The sequence below is a fragment of the Oreochromis niloticus genome, linkage group LG3 (genome assembly GCF_001858045.2).
Source record: "Oreochromis niloticus isolate F11D_XX linkage group LG3, O_niloticus_UMD_NMBU, whole genome shotgun sequence".
Classification (NCBI taxonomy): Eukaryota; Metazoa; Chordata; class Actinopteri; order Cichliformes; family Cichlidae; genus Oreochromis; species Oreochromis niloticus.
In genome coordinates, this window is record NC_031967.2 from 51,203,037 (window position 1) to 51,213,080 (window position 10,044).

Here is a 10,044-nt window from a genome sequence, read left to right on the forward strand (position 1 = left end):
TAAGAGAGAGAGAAACGGTTTTATGCTTGGACATGTTTAGAACGGGCCCTAGTATGTGTTATTGTGTGGATGCTGTGAGGCATCCACACTATTGAGTTCCTGTTTCTCTATTATTCTTCAAGTTGCTTCCATACGTTTTTCGCCGTGGAACTACTTCCACAATTTTTATGCTATTTTCACCGTTCAAATTTTAAAATATTCGAGAAGGGTCTGGCTGCAGCCACTGGGGAGCGCCATATTACCTCCACAGTAACCGGATACACGTGACCTCCACAGTAGCCGGAAGTACGTGACCTCCACAGTAGCCAGAAACACGTATGGATACCGTGGAAGTCTTGCAAGTGGATCGCAAAGGTTGGGACAGAGTCTTTCTTAAATAAATTTGCCATTAGTAATTTCATAATTCTAGGAATCGTCTAGTTTTCTTACAATGATCATGTTGCCACTTTTTTTGCGTTACAACAACATTCCTTGTTATTTTAATTTTTTTTTCATCGTGCTCCATGGCAGAGAAACACACAGATATGCTTTTTCCTGGGCCTGGTTTAAGTAAGAGAGCTGGATTAACGGCTTCTGTGGGCGAGAAGAAAAAAACACATTTTGCATTAGAATATGATTTATTGTTGGCGTCAGAGATGCAAAATAACGAATACTTCAATACTGTACTTAAGTAGAATTTTCTAGTATCTTTACTTTACTGCTGTACTTTTTTGTGCCTACTGTATACTTCTTTATACTTCTACTTCTTACATTTTAGCACGCGTATCTGTACTTTGTAATCTGTACATTTGTAAATCAGCCCCCCGCACGCGTGCTTTGGACGCAAGATTACTTCAAAATTTTGTACATAAATTATATTTTAGACCCTGTACTTCTTACTTCCACTTGACTAAAAAGTCGAGTCAATGCTTCTACTTTTATTTGATTATTTTTAAACAGAGGTATCTAAACTGTAGTAAGGAACGTGTGTACTTTTGACACCTTTGGTTAGCGTCAACACTGTAAATTTCGTCACAAACAGATTTATATATTTATCAATACTTCTATTCGTTATTCTACTCTGTACTGCTTTTTTATTTCCCAGATTTTAGTTAGCCCCTGTTCAATTGACTGTTATATGTCAATAGAAACATATCTCACAAATTCAAGTGTCTTGTAAAATATGTTTGTTTGTTTTTTTCAAGAATTTTCCTCCCAAATCTCTTACATGCCAACTGTAAATTGTTATTTCTGCTAAAACCTGAACTTAAATGTGTATATGGTGTTAATCTGTTTTTCCCTCTGTTTTAGATGCACATATCAATCTGGAATTCGGGCTTAAAGCCAGAATTGCAGGAATGCAACACGTGTTGCAGAGGACTCTTTCACTGCCCTCTGTGTCCCACTTTCAGCCCTACTGTCAGGGCAAAGATTGAGGAGCATCTAAGTGTGCATATAAAAAATGCTTTGCATTTCAACGGTATGTTTGTATTAAATATACTTTATAGATATAAATATGCACTTTTTTAAGCACTTCTGCATTATCTTTGTTGACTTAAAAGCTGCTGTTGACATTGTACAGTTCAGTGCATTCATCTGCAACAAAAATAGTGTTTTTATAAAATATATTTTTATTTACTTTTCACCACTTTTCTTGAAATAACTTTTGTGATCCATACTAATTTGCTTTCATTATTGAGGTTGGCTTGGATGTTTTTGGTAACATGTACAATGTGATTGTTAGATAAATTTATTGCATTCTATACAACTACATTTAAATAACGTCTGTTTGTTTTTTGTTTTTTTGTTTGTTTCATCTCTTACAGATAAACTGATATGCCGGTGCAGGCTGCCTTGTAGGACAACAGGACACTTTCACTGCCCTGTCTGTAAGATTACAATCAGACGGCGTGGGGATATGGCAAGGCATTTATTGTCTTGTCAGCATTCTTCAATGCCAAGTCAGCCACCATCATCAGGACCGCTCCCTGCTGAACTCTCCAAGGAGACCCGTATTCCTCCGGCAGCACTCCTCGAGGAGCCCCGTCTCCCTCCGGCAGCACTCTCCAAGGATACCCGTCTCCCTCTGGCAGCACTCTTCGAGGAGCCCCGTCTCCCCCCCGCAGCACTCACCGAGGAGACCCGTATTCCTCCGGCAGCACTCTCCGGGGAGATCCGTCTCCCCCCGGCAGCACTCTCCGAGGAGCCCTGTCTCCCTCCAGCAGCACTCTTTGAGGATACCCGTTTCCCTCCGGCAGCACTCTCCGAGGATACCCGTCTCCCTCCGGCAGCACTCTCCGAGGATACCCGTCTCCCTCCGGCAGCACTCTTCAAGGAGCCCCGTCTCCCCCCCGCAGCACTCACCGAGGAGACCCGTATTCCTCCGGCAGCACTCTCCGAGGAGACCCGTCTCCCCCCCAATGTTTTGTCTTCGGTATCTGAACCATTTTCTGAATCTTTGTTAGAACATTCATATGCTCTACCCTCTGTGTTCAATAAAATTGCAGCTTATGGAAAGTCCATGAAAATGACATGCCCTCACTGTGGCCTTACTCTTCGTACAAAAAACTACAAGGCTCACATGATGAGGAAGCACTCCAACCAATCAATAGATGTTTGCCTGGCCAGTCATCTGCAGTGTGTTTGTGTAGATGAAACTACAGGGTTATTTGCTGTGCAGAGAACTGGTCATGGGTTCTCTGTGCCAGTTCACGTTCAGAGGAAAACATGGGGGATGTCTCACAATATCAGATGTGAGCTGGAGGAATGTCAGCAATACCAGTTGCTGGCCCAGCGGGGCGGACTAGGCTTCAGTTTATGTGAGCACCTTCGCTCACTAGATTACTGCCAAGAAACTGTAAAGGAGGATTTTCTTCAAGAGCACATCGTGATGGAAATGGTGGACCTTAAATTTTTTGGAGAGGCCAAAGCTGCTACATGTATAAAGAGCTGCCCAGATGGCACATGCTCCACTTTGTGTGAGGGTGGATTTTGGTGGATCCTCAACACAGATCTGTTTGTCTGTATTTGAGCCGGAAATACACAGTTTCTGCCGTCTTGGCAGAATATTTGTGACTTACAATGCTCTGAGGAACACCTGGCATGGTACTTGTGCAAAGCCACGAATATCATGTCCTCATAAAAACATAGCTAAATGGAATCTCTTCCAGACACAGAGAGACATCTTCAAATCAACTGTACCACTATCATAAAGCACCCCATCACAGATGACTCAGGAGAGTTCTTCCTTTGAGGACAATGCTGCCGTCGAACAGAGTATACGCTATATTTTTAAAGAGAAAAAAATTCCTGGATCTCTTCCAGAAAATGTCATCTCACAGAAAATGGATCATCAGAAACAGCTCTTTCCGTGTGAAACGTTGTGCCAGGTGTGCCCAGAGCACCCAAAACTTGATGAGGCTGTTCTAATTACCAATAAAGCGAGGATTGTCAGCATGATGGGAGTGATTGAGAGTAAGTTTTAATGAATAAGATTAAATCTCAGTGTGAAATAATTAGTTACAATTGTTGCTATACTAATGTTTTGACATTAATGTGATTTGTCTTTAGCAGATGTTTCAACACACCATAGATCGTGTCCTCAGTGCCACATGGTCTACAGATACCAGGAGTGGACAGATGGGCTTCACAACTTTGACAACCACGTTGTTTTGGCTCTTGAACTCTGCCTTTTTTTGAGAGAAAATCTGCAGGTGAGGATCGCAAAAATAAAATATACTCATCTGAAGATTGCTTTAAAAATGTGTGTGTGTCATTATGATATGTTGGTGCCCAAATTTAAATATCTGTGTAATCATAGTCTTCTTCACCCTATTGTCATATTACAGAACCATGTATCCGCTTCAAGGGTCATTGACTCATTGGAGGGCTTAAGAAGAGTGAAGTTTCCTTCTAGGGATACCATTTTTCATGCTTATTGCCATTTTGAGGCTTTGACTGACACAGACTACATGTACTCCTGCATAAACTGTGGGTTTCACCCCCCTGTGGTAGTTATGGACTTACACAGAAAAGGGGTGTTCAAGTTAGCAGGTAAGTTTAATGTACATTTGTGTTTATAGTTCATTGTGTACATTATGTGCATGTTCTTATGAGTCAATTTATTATAGTGAGCGACCTCAAAGCCCCTCTGGAAGACTTCAATGGTGAACATGACATTGAAGGTTTTTGGAACTCTATTCACCTGGAAATGATAAGCCGTGGGTTTTTTCCAAGTGAGTTATTGTAAAAACTTATTGAAAGTCATACAATGTTTTAGACATAAAGTTCTGGGGTTGTTCCATTTACAGTTTTCCCTAATTACTGTCAGGTTGGAGTGGTGAGAAAATTGTGTAAAGCATGCAACATTGACTCCAAAGGCTCCCGCTTTGATCTCATCACCAGACTGAGGGAGAAGATGAAGAGCAGGCAGACATATGATAAGGTCTTTCAAAGCATATGGGCTGCCTCTGGTAAGCATCACTTAGTGATTATAAGAAGTAGCATTAAAATATTTAATTACAATCACAGACAACTTTTTAAATCTTTGCTTGCAGGAGGATGGTCTGTAATACTATGTCCACATGGCATTGTATACAGTGTTAAATTTAATCTTCGTGCTGAAAGTCCCCGGGATTTTGCTGACCTTCTCCTGTCCTGGAAGCACATGCCAAACGTCTGTGTTTACGATTTTGCGAGGGGTTTGGCGGCACACACCAATTTGCGGGTTCCTGATAAACTGCCATGTCATCCACATGAGGGCCGACTGGCTGAGCCCACTGAGGAAAATGTCAAGGCTGCACAGGATGGAAGCCTGAAAGTGAATCTTCCATGGCTACATGAAAGGATGGACGGTGTAAATGAAAATCCTCATCCTGTCACTGGATCATCTGACCATTATCTCCTGTATGACAGATTTCATGAGGGAAATACAAAAAATCCCAAGGACATATTACGCAGAATTCAACTTGTCCCAGAGCTGAAAGGCTGGCTGAACAGTCAAGTTGTTGAACAGTTCTTTGCAAACATGAGGAAAAGCAATTACTTTTTAAGTAATATGAGTCCATCCACACATGTGTTTTTGATGAGAAATATAACTCATCATTATAACACTGTCACCAACAAGAAACTTCTGGAGAGGCAGCTAAGACATGGTCGACTTGGAAAGATCAATATCTCATTGTCGGCACTGGGTCAAGCTGTCGTAGGTAAGTACATGCATTGTCTCATGACCAGAACGCTACCGTTGTTCACATGTTAGATTTGTTCCTATCTGTGTGTGTATATTGTTTGCTTTGTGTCCCTAGCCCCACAGGTGTGCAATAAACCCAGAGAAACCACAGAAACGGTGTTGAACCCAGCGCCTTCAATGTCTGGTGATACTGGTAAAATTTCTTATTTTGAATAGTGATTGTCATATATAGGTGAAATAATAATCTTGTATTCATTATCTTGTTGTAGTTGAGGGCTCATAAACGAATTTGTTACCTGCTGTTTCAAATGAATTTCCATCTATAAATAGTGCTTATTTTTCTTGCATTTGTATACATTTAATATGCATTCTATGTAGTGTTTAGTCTGAAACCTGTTAAAATCCCTATAGAACCTCAGGTAAGAGTTGACAACAAGAAAGCCAATAGAAGGTCAACAGATGCAACTTTTCCTGACCTGTGTGGACCACCATGCGAAGCTCTGACAAAGCCTGAGAACATTTTGGTCAGCCGTTCATCCTGGTGTTTTGTACCGCACCCTGGCCAACAACAGCTTGTATGTTAAAGTTTTCAGATGTCGCAAAGTGCAACTTTTAGTGCTTATCTGATTTTGTCCTCCACAGTCTATGACACCTCTCTGTTTTTTTTAGCTCAACTATGTTCTGGACATCAGCAGACCCAAAGATGAGCTGATTGTTGAAACGTCTTCTGGATGCCTCACGCGGGCAGATTTTTGGACACTGGGTTTAAACAAACAAATGGAATCGACTGTAAGTATGTTGTTTCTATGAATATGAAATAATAAAGTGTACATTCATTTTTTTGATGATTTTTTCTGTTTCAGATTGGAAATGGCTGTTTTGAGCTTATCACTAAAATTGTTCAGTCAAAGGTACTGTGTGTTGTATATGATGATTGTCAAGCTTTAATTGAAAGAGTTGTAGTTTTAAATGTGCTGTTTTTACATTCTAGGGGATAAGCATTTACATAGAAAATCTGTATGTCACCCGGACTTGGCTTGCACCCTATGGCTGTGATCCATTGCAGTCCTTTCCTGTAAGTGTACCGTCCTTTAAAGAAACAAGCAAGTAATCAAAATGATTTTTTTTTATAACTTTGGTGAGAGTTCATATATAGAATACTTAAAAATAAAATTCTGTTTCAGACTGATGCTCAGAGGATGGACATCATAGTTCTCCCTCTCTGGACACCTGGTCATTTTCAGTTGTGTGTAAGTCTTGTTTTTTGACACATACAAACTGTTAGAATTTTGCTATGTGTCTGAGATGTATTCAAGCTTTTATGACGCAGTTTCAAAAGTCTTTGACTACGATCGCTTGCAATGACATTGTTTTCAGGTTTGAAGTCATGGCTAACTGTCTTTTAGGTACTGAAGCCACCTAAAAGAGAAATCCTCTTTCTTGACCCATTATACACAAAGGCAGGATTTGGTGGCCAACAATATGTTTCACTTTTGAGGTCACATTTTTATAAGCATTTTTGGTTTGTTCCAGAGTTTTCAGGAACCTGTTCAGTGTTCCAGGTTAAGTGCATCCCAGATCATGTTCTGCTGATCTTGAGTGTTCACACATACAGTACACTCACATGCTTTTTTTATAAACTATATCAGCATGATGCTTCAACATTTTATTCTATTTCTCATCTTCACATTCTGATCAAGTCAGTGATGCTGTCTTTAGATGAGTTTCAGATATAAATAGGGTCTTCCAATGTTCTAGTTTAACATAAAACACCATTAAATATTAGTTTATAAAATATGCCAACCTGAAATTAAAGCTGAAAATGCTTAATTTTGACCAACTGTGAGCATGTGACTGTACTTTTTCATTTTGTTATGCTGTTTTGTTGAGGTCGTGTTCATAAGGCCTGTAGTTACAGTTGGTGCTTTTAGCAATAAACATTTCACACCCATCATGATGATGTCTGTTAACTTGTGAACGTAACTGTCTTGAAAAAAAGGAATCTTGCAGTGAAGATCATTCCCGGGCAGTGGTCAGAAAAAAAGAGCTTTGACTTGAAGGTATGTGCTAGTTTAAGTGTATGGTGAATAATATGAATTACGCTAGTCTTCTTTTAAGGGATTTTATTAACGAGCCTTTATTTTCAATGTAATACAGGGTTTTCCAAGCCAAGACTATGGAGTTGACTGTGGCATCTTCATGCTGATGGTAATTTTTCTCTTCTCTTCTTGAGATTCATACAGAAGCTAATTTAAGCTTCTAAAAAAATGACATTTTTATTTTTTCTTCCAAATAGTCTGCTCTGTACGTGGCACTGGATGCACCATTTGACTATACTATAGTAAGTATCCTATTTACTTTCACAGCAATGGAGTCTTGAATCTTTTGAAAGTTGTTAAATGTGTTTCATATTAATATTTTACAGTCAGACATGCCCTACTTGCGTAAATGGTGGTGCTTGCTGTTGATGGAGAACTTTGATCTCAGGAGGTATTTATATTTTGACTTCTGTTCTATGTTGTGTCAAAGTTTACACACCTTAACAATATCAAAATTTTCTGTTAAGCTCTGGCAAGCTATTTGCACACTGGAGAGAGGAAGCCAAAGCTGTGCTTGAAGGACAACACGTGCCCATTTTCAGACTGAAAAAGCGCAAGTTCCAGGAAGTCAGTCAGGTCAGTATTCACTTTAAACTGTAGTGTAATTACATGGTTAGTGACTGTTAGGTTTTGTATTGTGATTGTCATTTATGCTTAGAAATATTTAACCATATATGCTTAGAAGTGTATAATCAATTGTGTAGTGATAGGATGTGTGATCTTTAGTAGGCTGTAAAAGGCTTTGTGTGCATTCCAGAGCTCTCTGACTTTCACACCCACATTTTAGGAGCATGGGAGAGGTCGTACCTTGTCTTATTGTTTTATGGTAGGATAAACTGTTTTAGTCTAAGTACCTTTTGTTTAGATGGACAGCTCTGGGGAGTCTTCCTGGGGTCACAGTTTGATCCCCCACACACAGATACACACATACACATACACACACACACACACACACAAGGTATTCTTTGTTCACATGCATACCTATGTAAGATCTCATATGTTAATGAACCTATGCATATTCATGTAACCACAATAAAAGAGCAGTGTTACGGGAGAGCGGACGAGAGCAACTGGGGTCAAGCGAGGGAACGACGTTTGTCCAGTTCTCTCCCGTGCACGTGAAACATAAAGAATGTTGCCTACTCGAGTCTTGCTTGCTGTGTAATTACATTGTCTTCAACGTTCCAGCAAATAGGTTCAAGCTACAAACCTATCAGTGATATTTGAGTAACTGTTAAAAAACTGTTCTGCAACAGAGAAATAGCTATGTTTTTATCCCCATTTGCCTGACACAGGAGCCAGCAGTTGTTGAAGATCTGCGTCCTGCTGTGCAGTGGGTTGTCCAAAATAAGGCACTTTTCCGTGGACATGTAACAATGCCAAAATATCTGTCCTTAAATCAAGGGGACCAGCAGAGGGTCTTAAGAGACATGTCAGAGGAAGAAGACACTGGAGCAAGGGACTTGTTCCTCTTTGTTTTTCAGTTTGCAGAGGACATGGAGCTCTTTTGAAAGCATGTGCTGATGAGCAGGGACTAAGGGTCAGTGCTATGTTTGACATGTAATGGACAAATGAAGGCACTGGCTGTTTTTGTTTGTTTGTTTGTTTGTTTGTTTAATATGTCGTTGCTGTTTTTTGTTTTGTTTTTGCATAGTACAAAATTCCAGTTAAACTTATTTCAAAATGTTGTTCACTTGATTCCATGTCCATACTTATAATAAAGGATTACAGTGTAACAGCATTAAATGTAAATGTAACAGCATTTTTTTTATACTTGTAATTTCAAAATAAAAAGCTTATTGTTGATATTAACAGTAAAGAATTGTAATCAATAATATTTTTATACATTTTAAACATTAACACTCTGGCCTCTATCCTGGCCATTTGTGGCCACTTCACTTCTTCTTTTTTTGACTACTGCACTGCAGTGGACCAAAAGAATGACACAGGTTTGATCTTAAGGATCTAATAGTTGTGTGTGTTGTGCATGACATTGCCACACAAATATGTATTTGCAAGATAGAGTACAATAAATTATGACGCATCAAATATTACACAGGCTGCAGTGAATTTCTGTTGATACAGACTATTGAGCTTTGAGTTTCCCAGTCAAAATCTTTAAAGCACATGCTAAAAACACTCTTACTCTTGTACATTTCATAACAAGACACCATAGCCAAAATATTAACTTTAAAAAAAAAAATAAAATTCAAAGCTGCAGCACACACAGCAACAAACACTGTTAGTAAATGTATCCTGGAGTTTATGCAGGTGCAGAAAGTGCTGCTGCTGTAAGTAAGCCTAACAGCTTCCAGATCACTTATATTTCTGGAAAGATGGTAAGAAGGGCATCACTGCTCATTTCTACAATCTCCCAGATCTTGGAATACAATGCCTTTGTCCCATGAAAACCACTTCACAGCAGTAGGAGTCCACTAAAACCTACAAATGAAGAGTGATCCTGGAAGAAATGGGGCGCACACTAGTGACCTCAACAATTGCAAGACAGCCTTTTCCCCGATACTCAGATGGAGAAAAGAGAAGGACATTTCATGAAAACATTAGGACTTTATCACCGTTTTATCTGAAAAGTTACTGGTAATATATAACCTAACTGGCTATAAAGATTAAGAAATTTAGATACAATTTTGATTTTGATGAAAAGGATTGGTGCTAATTTAAAGAGTCAAGTTGGTAAAAGTAGATAAATGTTTTAATAAATATACATTTTATAGCATTTTGTGAACATACACAAAAGTGGCCATTTTTGGCAAC

The 10,044-nt window shown here is 39.3% G+C and overlaps 1 non-coding gene across 1 annotated transcript; it reads left to right on the forward strand.

Annotated features, from left to right (window-relative positions):
* The first annotated feature begins 230 nt into the window (after window positions 1–230).
* Window positions 231–8,957, forward strand: LOC100703023 (uncharacterized). Its single transcript, XR_003218830.1, has 21 exons — window positions 231–354; window positions 1,291–1,459; window positions 1,806–3,453; window positions 3,553–3,692; window positions 3,828–4,032; window positions 4,110–4,214; window positions 4,290–4,451; window positions 4,536–5,186; window positions 5,286–5,363; window positions 5,582–5,745; window positions 5,840–5,959; window positions 6,034–6,081; window positions 6,162–6,245; window positions 6,355–6,420; window positions 6,577–6,668; window positions 7,170–7,230; window positions 7,328–7,378; window positions 7,467–7,511; window positions 7,596–7,660; window positions 7,737–7,845; window positions 8,565–8,957. It is a non-coding gene; the product is annotated as an uncharacterized LOC100703023 (transcript).
* The last annotated feature ends 1,087 nt before the right edge of the window (window positions 8,958–10,044 follow it).